The sequence below is a fragment of the Pteropus alecto genome, unplaced genomic scaffold, assembly GCF_000325575.1.
Source record: "Pteropus alecto unplaced genomic scaffold, ASM32557v1 scaffold45, whole genome shotgun sequence".
NCBI classification, from domain to species: Eukaryota; Metazoa; Chordata; class Mammalia; order Chiroptera; family Pteropodidae; genus Pteropus; species Pteropus alecto.
The window spans coordinates 17914010-17927195 of NW_006442491.1; the positions used below are offsets into that span (position 1 = coordinate 17914010).

The following is a 13186-nucleotide window of genomic DNA, read 5'->3' on the forward strand; positions in this document are numbered from 1 at the left end:
AAACAAATCAGCAAGTTTATGCCTGAGCCAGGCACTCCTTCAACCTCCTGCTGCCAGTCTGAGAATCAACAGTCAAATGCCCACCACTGTGCCAGGCATTTTCCACACACCAAGGAAATCCTACTACATCCTCACAACATACATAGCAGTCATCCCACTTTATAAAGCTGAATGCCAAGTTTCAGACAGGTTAAGTAACTTTGCTAAGTTGTCCAGCAGGTGAGCGGAAGACCCAATGTCTTCTTCCTTTCCAGCTCTGGTGTTAGATCTGAGCAAGCCTACAAGAGTTAGAGAATGAGAGTCTGCCTCTAGAGGCATCTAGTCTGTTTGAGTGAACTGCCCTACATATGGACATGATCATTCCTGGAGTGGAGCAGGAAGTAAAAAAGAGCCATGGGAGAACTGGGAGGTGGGATTAGGTGGGGCAGGGATACTGTGATCCAAAGTCTCCAACCCTTAGTGTGACTAGACAGAGGGACCCAAGGAGCGGAGAGGTGAGTGGGCTTCCAGTGAGCTGGGGATATTAGAGACCTCCTGGGGACACACCTCTGTAAATTGTCCTGCTATAGTTGTTAAGCGCATGGGCTCTGAAGTCAGCCTGCCTAGGTTCAAATTCCGGCTTCCCCAGTTACCACCTGCGTGACCTTGGAGAAGTCATTTTGCCTCTCTGAGCCTTGGTTTACCCTCTGAAGGTCTTTTAGGAGATCTCTAAGACCTTTCTCAATTCTAGAAAAGAGCAAAAAAAGAACTTTCTCTTCATTGACTCCTCTATAAAATAGGAATCGATGTTAAGTACGCAACTGACAGGGCAGATGTGGGTAAGACTGAATGAGTTAATGAGGATGTCAAATGAGTAGCTGAGTGCACAGACTCTTAGTGGGCACTTGTAAGTATTAGTCATTCTCATTTCCTGTCCATTGTGTCCTTGGCTACTCGCGAAAGCCTGACAGAGGGTGAGGGAGATGCTTAATTTCTGGATGAGGAAACTGAGATTCAGAGAGAGAAACTAAGATTGCACAGCAGGTAAGTAGAAAGGCAGGCTAGAATCTTAATCCATCTGACAGGATGCTGAGATGTCCCCTGAGCTGTGTTGGTCTTCTCTTCTCAGAGCCTCAGTTTCCCCCTCTGAAGAGCTGGTTTAGATCTGAAGAGCTGGTTTAGATCTTGAAGATCCTTTTCAGCTCTAAAGACGCACTAAAAAAAGTGAATAAAGAAAAATTCTAATCCCTCTCTATTCCTAGTTTGCTCAGTGAGGAGGTCAGGCATGGCTGCTTCTGACTGTCCTGGTTTGGTGACAGGGCTCCTGGCAGCCCTCTCCACAGTAGTGTCTGGGACACATGCATGCCCAGCCCAGCATCTTCAGAGAAAAGCTGTGACTCCACTTATAAGCCAGGTACAATGGAGATAGCCTTAGATTTCAGTCCCACCCCTGAACTCTTTGTAATGGGTGACCTTGGGTGAGTGGATTCTTCCCATTACCCACAGCTTCAGTTTCCCCATTGGCACCAGAGTCAGGGTGGGAGGTAAAGAACTCTTCCTGTAACATAGACCACATTGTGGTAATAGGAATCCTGGCCAAATAGGTTTGGGAAATGTTAAGTTTAGCAGATATCTTGACTATGGGACTTATCAGAGCATTCACGGTGAAGAAGTGAGGATAAAGTGTAGTTTTCCAAACAAATTACACCTCAGAGACCATTTTTTATAAGACAGCTACTTGGAAATTCCACACGAGATCCCTGAGGATCTTACCAGCTTTGACATTCTGGTATAACTGGCAAGATAATGTGTCCTGAAGACACCTGGGTATTGGCAGTGCTTCATTCATTCATTCATTCATTCATCCATTCATTTACTGTTCATTCAGCAAATGTCATAGAGCAGCTTCTGTGCCGGGCTCTCTGTTGGGACCTTTGAGGATGCCAGGGTGAAGAGACCTGGCCTTGAGGAGCTGCCAATGTGCCCCTCCGCTACCCTTCCCCAGCCTCCCCTCTTGCCCTTCCCCAGCCTCCCCTCCATGCTGAATCCTTGGCTCCAGCTTTCTGCCTGTTCTGCAAGATCAGGAGGAATGACTCGCTGGGCCCAGCAGCCAATCAGTCTGAGCCATCACCCTCCGGTCTGGCTCCCACAGACCCACATTTCCTCAGGCTTCGGCGTCACTGTTTCTTGATGAAACCCAATTTTTCTGTTTCTAAGACAAGAAAGAATGAAAGAGAAGCCTTGAGAAAGTTTCTTGGATCTCAAGTGTCTATTACAAAACAACATTTTGATTAATTAAATATAAACGAATCAGAACCAGATGCGGACATTTCTCTTGAAACATGCTTGGGCGTCCTGGCAATCGGACAATTAGGCAGGAGGTGGGGGCTCTGGTCTGCACCCTCAAACTTGACACAGGCAATGAGGAGAAGACAGGCTGTGACTGACTTTCCTGAATGTCCGAGGTCTGCTAGGGAGGGGGCTTGGTGGAGGTGAGAGTTCCCAACATGCTCATGGAGCTTTTAGGTCCTTCTAGACCTGAGGCAGCAAGGGGCAGAGTAGGAGCTCTGGGTTCAAATCCTGAGCCTTCTCCTGCCCTAATGTGTGACCTTGAGCAGGCCGTGTGCCTTCTCCTATCCAGAGTTCCCTATCTGTGAAATGGGAAATTGTACCTAGCTCTTTGACAGTTGGGAAGATTCACCACAGTCCCAGAGGGAAGATGCTTGAAGGTGCTTCATAAGAATTCAACCACTTCCCCCTCCCATTTTACAGCAGAGTAGGATGTTTCCTTGACTGGGGGAGAGGAGTCTTTCGTAGGTTGAATCTCATCTCCTGAATCTCATCTCCGTCCCTTCTCTTGTCTGAGCTTCTTTTCCTTTGTTTGTAAAAGGACTGTGCCAACACCCACTCTTGTTAGGTAGACTGGATAGAATACTTTGTAAACTTCAAAGCCCTATTTGGATGGCCAGGTCGGCAGCACTGTCCCCTATGCATAGACAGAGAAGCTGAGACCTGACAAGCACTGTCCCCTATGCATAGACAGAGAAGCTGAGACCTGACAAGCGGGTGCCCAAGGGAGTGGGAGCAATGGAGAAGGACCCATTTCTTGTCTCCCACAAGGTCAGGGCCATGACTGAGCACAGAACAAGAACTTCCCCCTAAATGCTGGCATCCAGGTGAAACCAGGTGAAGATGCATGTCAGGGGCAGTTCTGGAAGGGGAAACAGACTCCTACAGGGCAGAGTGAGGGGTCATAACTGCTCATGGCCGTGCGTGCATCAGTAGAATGCTATCTGGGTGAGTCCCTCTGCTCCTCTGGGCATGAGTTTCCTCATAAAATAGGGGCTGGTTGAGAAAAGCAGAATACTTGGCACAGAGTAGGTGCTCAATAAACTGAGCTCTGTTCACCTGCCCTCTTCCCCTGCAGCCAGTTCTGAGGGCGAGAAACTTAGGGCTCAAAGGAAATGCTGTTTTCACCTTACCTGGCCTCCAAAGGAGACCCTTGAGACCACTTAGTGGGGGCCCGCCATGTGTGGGAGCTCTGCATATGGGTTGCGAATCCTCATTATGGGACTGCCTGTATTATACCATTTCTTAAACAAGAGAACTGAGTCTCAGAAAGGGGCAGTGACCTGCCCAGGAGCTTCCAACAGCTGAGATGAGAAGCAGAAGTATTGGGGGTTCCAAAGCCTAATCATAGAAATAGAAATGAATCCTGTTAGTTACTTGCCATGAACTGCGCAGCAAAGACATCTGAAAGGAGCCTCATCAGAGGGACAGAATTGAGGATTTTGTCAGGCAAAGGTGGCAGCAGGGTAGGGGCTGGGGACACAAGAGGAGGGGTGGCTCTGGCTAGGTGGGAAGGGTTCAAGGAGCTGCGTGGCCAAAGAAAGTAGAGGTTTGATTGCAGTGAGGGCCAGAGTCAACCATGAAGGGCCACGAATGCCACTCTCTTGTCACCATCATCACAAAGAAATATTTATTGAGCCTTTCTTCTGGGCCAGGCCCTGGACTAGGTGTTGATAAGGACAGCAGAGATATGCTCCACCATCTCTGCTGTCAGAGGGCCCAGCGTCTCCTTGAGATGATAGAAAAGGATCCATCAGAAAGAATGACATGGACAAGATCCTGCTGCTCCTCAGCCCAGCCTAAAAGGCAGGTGGGTGGTGGTCCCAGTCTCAACTGAGGAATCTGAGACTCAAAGATGAGACATTGCTTGCCTTAGATGCCACGTGGATAAAGTGACCTTATTCATTTTGTTACCCTGCCTCTTCTTGTCTATCAGTCCACTGTTTATTCATCTGTCTTTCCATCCTTCCATCTAGTGAAAAACCAGAAGCTTGCGTTAATTCAGTTTTTCAAACCGAGGTTCGTAACCCATCAGCAGATCAGAGAAATAAATTTAATAAAGCACAGCCAGCATTTTTAATGAAATGGAGTGGAATGGAATGAAACAGAACAGGACAGAATAGAATAGAATAAAATAGAGTGGGTTTGGAAAACATTTTTGTAAAGGGCCAAATACTTAAGATCTTAGGCTTTGCAGCCACATGGGATCTGTCACATTCTTTTCTTCCTTTTTTTTTTTTACAATACTTTAAAAATATTAAACCATTAGCTTACAGGCCATACAAAAACAGTCTGCAGGCCATATTTGGCCTATGGGCTATAGTTTGCTAACCTCTTTTTAAAGAAGATACCAGAGTGCATTGCAAGTGTTAAGATGAACTAGTATTTTGAGAATGTGTTCACATACATATGTGAATGTGTGTGCAAGTGCGGATGTGTGAATGAATGTGTGTGTGCTCTGTGTACTGTGTTAACTGCTATAAAAATGTAAATTTTACCACTATCAAAAAAGTATGGAGGCTACTGTACCAGCTGAGCCACTGCAGTCCTCATGGCATCTGGAGGAGTCAGGTTCTAGGGGGATCTCGATATTGTCGATGGGGATACTAAGGTCGAGTGGGTCACACAGCAATAGGTGTGTGACCCCATGGAGCCTGGCTCTGGAGCAAGAAAGCTGATGCCCAAGTTGCAGAAATTGCCCCCAACACATTTTGCAAGTCCTTAGTTCATGTGCTTGTTTCTAATGGCCCTGAATCTGGAGGCCACGTCCTTCCCAAGGTGTGTAGATTTTTAGCCCTGGAAGGTGTAATGATTGACCAGGGCCTTAAATGTCCTTCTGCATCAGATACCCCTGAGCAGCCAGCGAGCGCTAGCCATTGTGTGCTTCTTCCCCACTGATTCTCACCAAACCTGTTGAGGACGTTCAGGGTGGCGGGGGAGAGTGAAGGGGAGGGACAGGGTGGGGAGGACATTGTTGAGGAAAAGGAGGGTTGGTGCAGAGAGGGGAACTGGCTTGTCCTAGGTCACATGTGTGTGAGTGTGACCAGGGTCTGCCAGATTCCAGAACCACAGAAGCAAATTCTGTCTACCATAGACTTCTCCAGAAAACCCATCTAACGCTGCCATTAACCAGCCTCTTGTTTATATAGCACTTTACAGTTTACAGTGCAGTTCAGCTTTCATTTTCTCTCTGGAGTTCTGGAAAAGGGTTATGAATAATGGAATAATAGAATAATGGTTGGGGCTGAAAAGGCTAATTGAAACGTTTGAAACCAACCAACACTTATAAAAATGGAGCCTCGAGGGCAGTAGCTCCTCAGCCAAGGCCCACCAGCTGGGGTGGAACTGAGGGTGCAGGAGAGATGGGGGTGAGGGTAGCTTTGGGTAGAAAGAGGAAGGCAGCTTGACCCAGAGATGGAAAGTTTGGTTTAGAACTTCTCAGAACCTCAGTTTCCCCAGGTGTGACTTGGGACGCCCATCTACTTTGCCTTTCTCCCAGATCTAAGGATAAATGTCAGCTGAGAGGATGGAATCAAGAGGCAATTCTTAAGAACCAGAGGCCAGCCCAGGGCCGGGAGCCTCAAAGGGCCTCTAGAGTCCCCTGAGTGCTGCGTAGGGTCTGTGGCTTGGCTGTGTGGTTCCATGAGAGGGGTCTGGAGGAGGTCTGGCCCAGACACAGACCCATCATGGCCTTGGGCCAGTCCTTCCCTCAGAGCCTTGGGCCATGGACAGCGTAGGACACAGAACAGCTGTGGGCTTGGTTGACACTCAGGAGCTCACTCCTTACCTATAAATCCACACACACATATATATTCCTAAAAATATACTTTTTTTCTTTAAAAATACTTAATTTTCACTGGTATCAAAGATTTAGAAAAGTCTTTTTTTAATTTGGTTTTCTGGTTGGGCATTTATCTATGCCAGATGTTACCTGTATTATTTTATTTAACAATGTCAGGCACTGTTCTAAATACTTTATACATACAAATTGATTAAATTCTCCTAATAAATCTGTGAGATGGGTACTGTTATTATCCCTATTTTGCAGATGAGAAAACTGAGGGCAAGAGAGGTTAAGTAACTTGCCCATGGTCACACAGCCAAGGTTCAAATCCTGCCCTGTCCCAGAGCCCAAGCTCTAACTACTGAGCTCAATTGCCTCCCAGCCTTATTTAATCCTCACAGCAACTTAAAAGAGAACTGTTATTATTCACATCTTACAGAGGGTGAAACTGCATTAAGAGAAAAGAGCATTAGTTAAAATATATGAAATTGCCATTGTTGTAGGTCAAAAACAGCCAAATATTAGCAATTTCATATGGTTCAGTCCAATAGCTTGGTAAGTAAGTTTGGCAAAGCCAGGATTTAAACCCACACAATTGATTCTGAAGCTTGGCTGTATAGCCATCCTGCCAGGCCTTCTCCCAGTTCACCCATATGATAGCCTATGAGTTTGCTTGATCTTATTATTCTACAGAGGAGGCCCTCCAAACTCAGAGAGGATAGTTGATTTGCCAAAGGCACGCAGTCAGGATGGAGAGAATTTGGGATGTGCCTCCACATCTCCAAGGCCACAGCCTCCTTCTTTGCACTATAAGGCAGACATCACTATTCTGGACACACACATCCTCAGCTCCACCCTTAGGGATTCCTCCAGGTCCCACAGAGAATAGTCTGGCCCCCATGAAGCTAACTCCTCTTGGGCACTGCTGCCTCCAGCCAGGCCATCACTGCCTGTCCTGGAATGATTTTTTTATAGTAATGCCACGTGATTCATAGGACCCTGCTCTGTGGCCCGTAGTGGGGGCTACACTGCACCATTGCAGCAGAGGACAGCAGGGGTCTGTTTCACCAGCTCAAAAAGAAAGGCATTCCCGAGCCTGGGGGACCCAGACCACATGCGGAAACCACTCCCTTTCACCAGAAGCCTCCACTTTCCCTGAAGCCTGGCAGTGGTGCCCACATCCGCAGGGGTGGAGACGAATGAGAAAGAATGTCACGAGTGCCCTTCTGGAGCCTGCTCTGGGGTTGGCAAGTTGGCACAGCTGTCTCTAGTAAGCCCCAGATGAACAGCGGAGGCCAACAGGCTGTCACGAAGGCCACGGGCTCTGCTGCTCACTGGCTGAGTGACCTTAGGCAGGTCATCTCTCTCCTCTACACCTCTGTTGGGTCATGAAACTCATTCCTAGCACATAGGGAGTGCTCAATTAATGACTAGGAAGAGTGTCCAGTGCCAGGCATGAGGGGTGGGATTTGGGGTGTGACAGGCCTGGACTCAGCTCCCAACTCTGCTACTGCCATGCTTGGGTGAAAATATTTCCCTCCTGAGTCTCAGTGTTGTCTATTGGTACAATGAGGACAAAAATAGCATCTACATCATATGGTTGTTTTAAAGACGTAGATTATGCGTGTAACCTACCTGGGAGACAGTAGGTGCCTAATAAATGATAACGGTCATGTATCACGGGGGCTTGGCTCATTCTAGTGTTCAGAATGTTCCAATCTCATATTGATATGTCCCTGCCTCTGTCTTAAAGTCCTTGCAGATCTAACTCATCACAGAAAGGTTACTTTGAGGAGCCCAGATTCAGAGGGTAGGGTGATCCTAAGTGCTGTGTGTCTGCGGCACAGTGACTCACCCTCTCTGAGCCTCTGCTCACTCCTCCATGAAAGCAGACCTCAGAGGACAGCAGTAAGAAAGGAAACATGTGTGAGTGTGTGTGTGTGTGTGTGTGTGAAAGGACAGCAGTAAGAAAGGAAACATGTATGAGTGTGTGTGCGTGTGAGTGTGTGTGTGCGTGTGTGTGTGTGTGTGTGTGTTTGTGTGTGTGTTGCCAGCACATCATCAATGTATAAATGATGGCTATTTGTGGATGATGCCATGGTGGGGCCTGTCGGCCTACCCTCTGCGCACAGCAGGCTGGAAAAACCCCAGTCAGATGCTGCCTTTCAGACGTGTTTTTCCTTTCTCCTCCCTTCTTGCCCCTCTTCTGGCAGGCATTCGAGTCATTCGGACTCCTTAATTTGGAGCACATTATCAGCATCAGTCATGCAAGACCCTGTTCTTGGTTTGTATTTTATTTTTCTCCTATTTTTTGAATTGTTACAAATTGCTGAATTTTTTTGTTTCACTCTTAAAATTTATTTTATTTATTTTTAAATTTTCTATTTTTATTTTATTTAAACACTTTATTTTTAAAGTTTTCAGTTTTAATTTTAATGTAATTTATTCCATTTGCAAACTTTTTATTTTATTCTGACATTTTATTTTTCTGTTTTTTATTTTATCGTTTAATTTATTTTTAAATTGCTATTTTATTTTAAATTTTAAAATTAATTTTAGTTAATTTATTCAATTTTATTCTTTATTTTAAATTTTTTATTTTACTTTTTAGTTTTTTCAATTTTTTATTAGGTTGTATTTTTATTTTCCCCACATTTTTATTGGGTTTCCTGAACTTTTTTGTCAATTTACAGACTTCCTTATATTACCTACATTAATATCCCCTGCTGATTTTGACATGGAAGATATTTTTCTTCAGTCTGACACTTATCTGTTAACTTCGCGTGTCCTTTAGAGAATAGAAATCATTTATGATGCTATTGTTTATGTGGTCAAATCTATTTAGGATTTTTGGGAAGAAGGAGGTCCTTATGCCTCTTGGTCTGGCCTTTTTGATCTTACAAAAAGTCCTATACAAAAGTCTCATAGGAAGGGCATGAGCCCCCAATTCTCTACCCCTCGAGCAGACCATCCTGACACCACCTTCATGTACCACCTTCCTGTGAGCAATTCTTCCTTAACAAGTGTGGCTAGTCCAGATGCAGCAGTCTTCAGCCCTTCCCGAGGACAGTACTGGAACTCTCAAATGCAGGTGACACATCTCTGTTCACCTTTGTTCCTGAATGTCCCCTGGGTCACTGCATTCCAGTCAGCACACATCTGTTGAACACTTGCTGTCAGCCAGACCCTGTCCTTGGGGGCCCCAGACTGATGGAAGAGGCAGGCCCAATAGAGCGAGTCTCAATATAAGGATAGGAGAGATGTCAGCTGGAGCCCCTGCCCCAGGTGCAGGTGAAGCTGGCTTGAAGTCCTTCCCACAGACTGAGCATCCCCTGCCAATGGTGGACATTTTCCCAGGGCTTCACTTTGTGGATCATCTTATTCTCCTGCGTCAACAACCTCCCCTGCCTTTCTACCCCAAGGAAAAAGCAGACACTCAAGACATTTGTGCAAAAAGCTAACTTTGTTGAAGGTCTGCGGTGTGTTGCTAAGGGCATACAGTGCAGACAGTTTCCGATAGAAAATGATCAAGTTATTCTTACAGCCTCCTCTCTCCTCCTGTCTGGAGTAACTCCTTCTGCTCCTGTGTGTCCCCACAAACAGCTCAGGGCCCCTCTCTGGCAGGTCCTGGGCTCTGAGACATATGGCTTTCAATGGCATTTCTCTGCTTTTGGAGAACCACTGGGTAAGAGACAGCAGGGAGGGGCCAACAGGTCACCAAGGAGGCTCGGCCCCCCAACAATTAGGAGCTTGGGCTCTGGTTTTCCTCCCACCTGACTCTTCACCGTGAGTTTCTAGGTCAACCATTTCATTTCTCTGAGCCTTAGTTTTCTCATCCACAAAACTGGGGGTAGGTATAGCCTAGCTGTGTAGGCTTGTGGTGGGTATGAAATGATTTTACACAAGGACGTGGGTGGCACAGGGTCCTGCATGTGGCAGACACTCAGCCAGTGTTAGCCTGGCTCTGCCCATTTGCAGTCCCGCTCCCTCTGAGAATCTGATGCCGCTCAGAGAGACCTCATCCCCAGCTGCAGCTGCCCATCTTGGTTCCAGCTCTTAATCCTGGTTTTAACTAGGCAAGAAGGATATGGTTCCCATTTTGTAGATGAGGAAACTGAGGCCTACTGACAGTGGATGTAGAATTTCCAAGCCCGAGAAGCCTAGGTCCCTCCAACTGCCTGGGTTTCTGTTTGGTGGAGACAGTGCCCGAAGACCAGGCAATTACTTACTCTGCCAGGTCCTGGGACATAAACAAGCAGAAACAGGCCTGCCTCAGGGAAATTGGATGTGTGTGTGTGTGTGTGTGTGTGTGTTCGTGCTGAGATCTCTTGAGTACCTACTATGTACCAGGCACTGTTTTGAGCATAATGTATTTGATCCTTAAAATAGCCCTATGAGATAGATACAGAACAAAAAACTAAGACACGGGATATTTCAAGGCCACACACACACACACACACACACAGAGCAAACCTAGCCCAATAACACAAAAAGAAAAAGAACTGTCTTCTCAATATTTTTTTTGAAAGAATGGCAACCTCGCATACCCAACAATTTCATGACAGTTTCACATATAGGACAATTGCAAGACAATTTCTTACAGAATTTCACGTACTTGATAACCTTATGACACTTTCATCACAAGACAGTTTTGGCCAATTCCAGCACAGACTGATTTTGTGACAGTTTTGCACTCAGGGCAACTTTGTGACAATTCTTGGTTCGTAGATAACATGGAGCTGACCTCTGGGGAGTTGGGTCCCTGAGAAGCCAGCTGGAGAATGACTGCCTCCCCGCAGTCCTGGCCTCAGGCGGCTGCTCCTACCCCCAGTGTACCCTGCCTACTGATAAGAGATCCAATAACAATTCTTATTTTTAAAAAACTATGATTTTCTGAAGGTCACTGGAGGTGTCTCTGGGCTGCTCAGCATCCCTAGGGCTCCCACCAGGAGCACCAATGTGACTGCTCTTAATGAGTGGCTAATAAAGGGGAAAACACATCTGGTGGGTCTAGAATGGGGCATTATCAGACAGGGAAGCAGAGACTTGGTGTGGTGGGGGGAAGGATAACTGTTCTAGACTGTGTCCACCCCCACCCCAACCCCCACCTAGCAGGAGGGCCAGGCCAGGTCAGTATGGGGTTAAGGCCTTCTCCATGCTTCAGCCCCTAGGCACTAGAATCCTTTGGATGTGGGTCTAATCTGTCAACACACACCCACCGCTGTCCCAGAGGCACACACAAGCCCAGCCCCTTCCCTCTCTGGCATTCAGAGTTTAGCAGAGACTATTTCCAACTTGGGCCTTTTGGGAAAATACCCCTCCTATGATTGGTGAGCAGTAGAGTTCGGGACTCGGTCTAGCTCTGCCACTTACAGTTGCTGGCCCTTGGGCCTTCGTTTTCTCACCTGTAAAATGAAGAGTGATAACAGCACCCATCCCCTTGCTTCTTAAAATGAGGCCTGGGAACCAGCATCATCAGTATCCCCCAGGGAGCTTTGTAAAAAAGCAAAATCTCAGGCCCCACACAGACCTTTAGCATCAAAATCTACTTTGAAACCTAGATCCCTGGGCACTGTGTGTGCACAGTACAGTTTGGAAAGCCCTGGTTTTGAAGATCACACAGGTGCATACACGGACGACACCAGGCACACCATAATAAGTGTTAAACCAGCATATATTGAGAGGTGGCCAATGCCTCTGCTTTTCATAAGCAGCCCCAGGTGATTCCGATGAGGATTTAAATCTGAGGATCACTACTAGCTGGGAAACAGATGTGGGTGTAAACCCTGGCTCCACCACCACCCTCCATCCCCTACCTCTCTAGCCCATGTACGCCAGTGTCTGAAAGGATTCCGTGTGTATTTCAGCAGTGGCTGAGGCAAGGCAGGGCACTTCCCCACCTCCCCAAGCCCGAGTGGGGGTGGCCAGAGAATAGCTCACACAGCATTTAGGCGGGACCTGAAAGACACAAGAGACTGGCATTTCACCCCCTGATGGAACACATGCATACTGATTGCTCCATGTCTATTGGGGGTGAGGGGAGAAGGAACAAGATACAAAGGGGGTGAGATCAGTCCTGGGACAACCTGTACTGCCACTGTGTGGTCAGTTTCCTGTCTCCATCAAGGTCATATGGTCATTGAAGGGGGCAGTGACTTTAGCACAGCACTGGGAACTTAGCAAGGCCTTTGTAAAGGGATCTGTTATTCTGTGTGGAGGCGGAAAGGAGGCACTGGGATATGCTGGCAGCCAGGAGGCGAGATTAAGCCTTCAGGTCCTGCATTCACACCTCCTAGGTCTGACTATCCACTTACTGAGGGACCTTGGGCCAGCAGCATCACTGCCCTGGGCCTCAGTTTCCTCCTCTCTGAAGTGGGTATGATAATAGCACCTAAATGAATTTTGCAGCATCTGTACATGGAATGGTAACGAGTTTTTAAAAAGAATGAGGCAGTGATGTGCAACATTTGCCAGGAAAATTAAGTGTGCAAAGCCGGGTGCTCAATGGTCTGTGCAGAGTGCTGTGGTTTATCTTGGCCCATCCAGAGCTCACCTTTCAGTGGTAGGAAAGAGACACTAAAAACTCAAACAAACAAATGTATCACACAGCAGGTGGGGATAAGTATATCATGTATCAGGTGGGGATAAATGAAGAACCAAGCAGGGTGAGATGGGGGTGAAGGAGGTGGGTGTTATTTCAGGTATGGTAGTCGGAGAGGCCTCACAAGGAAGCGGACATTCCGACTGAGAACTGAGGGGGTGAGCCTTGTGGACGAATGTGGGAAGGGATGCCAGGTAGCGGGAAGAGCAAGAGCAAAAGCTCTGAGGTAGGAGTGGTCTTGGCGTGTCTGAGGCGCAGCAAGGATGAGGCCAGCATGGCTGGAGCAGGGTAAGCGATTGGGAGGGAAGGGGAGAAAGTGTCAGTGCGCGGTCAGTGCAGGAGCGTTACAGGGTGATGGTGGCATGGACAGGAGGAGGGTGACAGCATCAGACGTGGACAGAAGTGGTCAGATCGTAGACATATTTCAGAGTTGGAACTGACCAGGTTCTGATAGATTGCATGTAGGATATGAG

General features: G+C 47.1%; 1 protein-coding gene across 2 annotated transcripts in view; it reads left to right on the plus strand.

The window, feature by feature from the left end:
- Positions 1–13186, plus strand: part of RSPO4 (R-spondin 4) — a 31550-nt gene that overhangs the window by 889 nt on the left and 17475 nt on the right. The window lies entirely within an intron of this gene.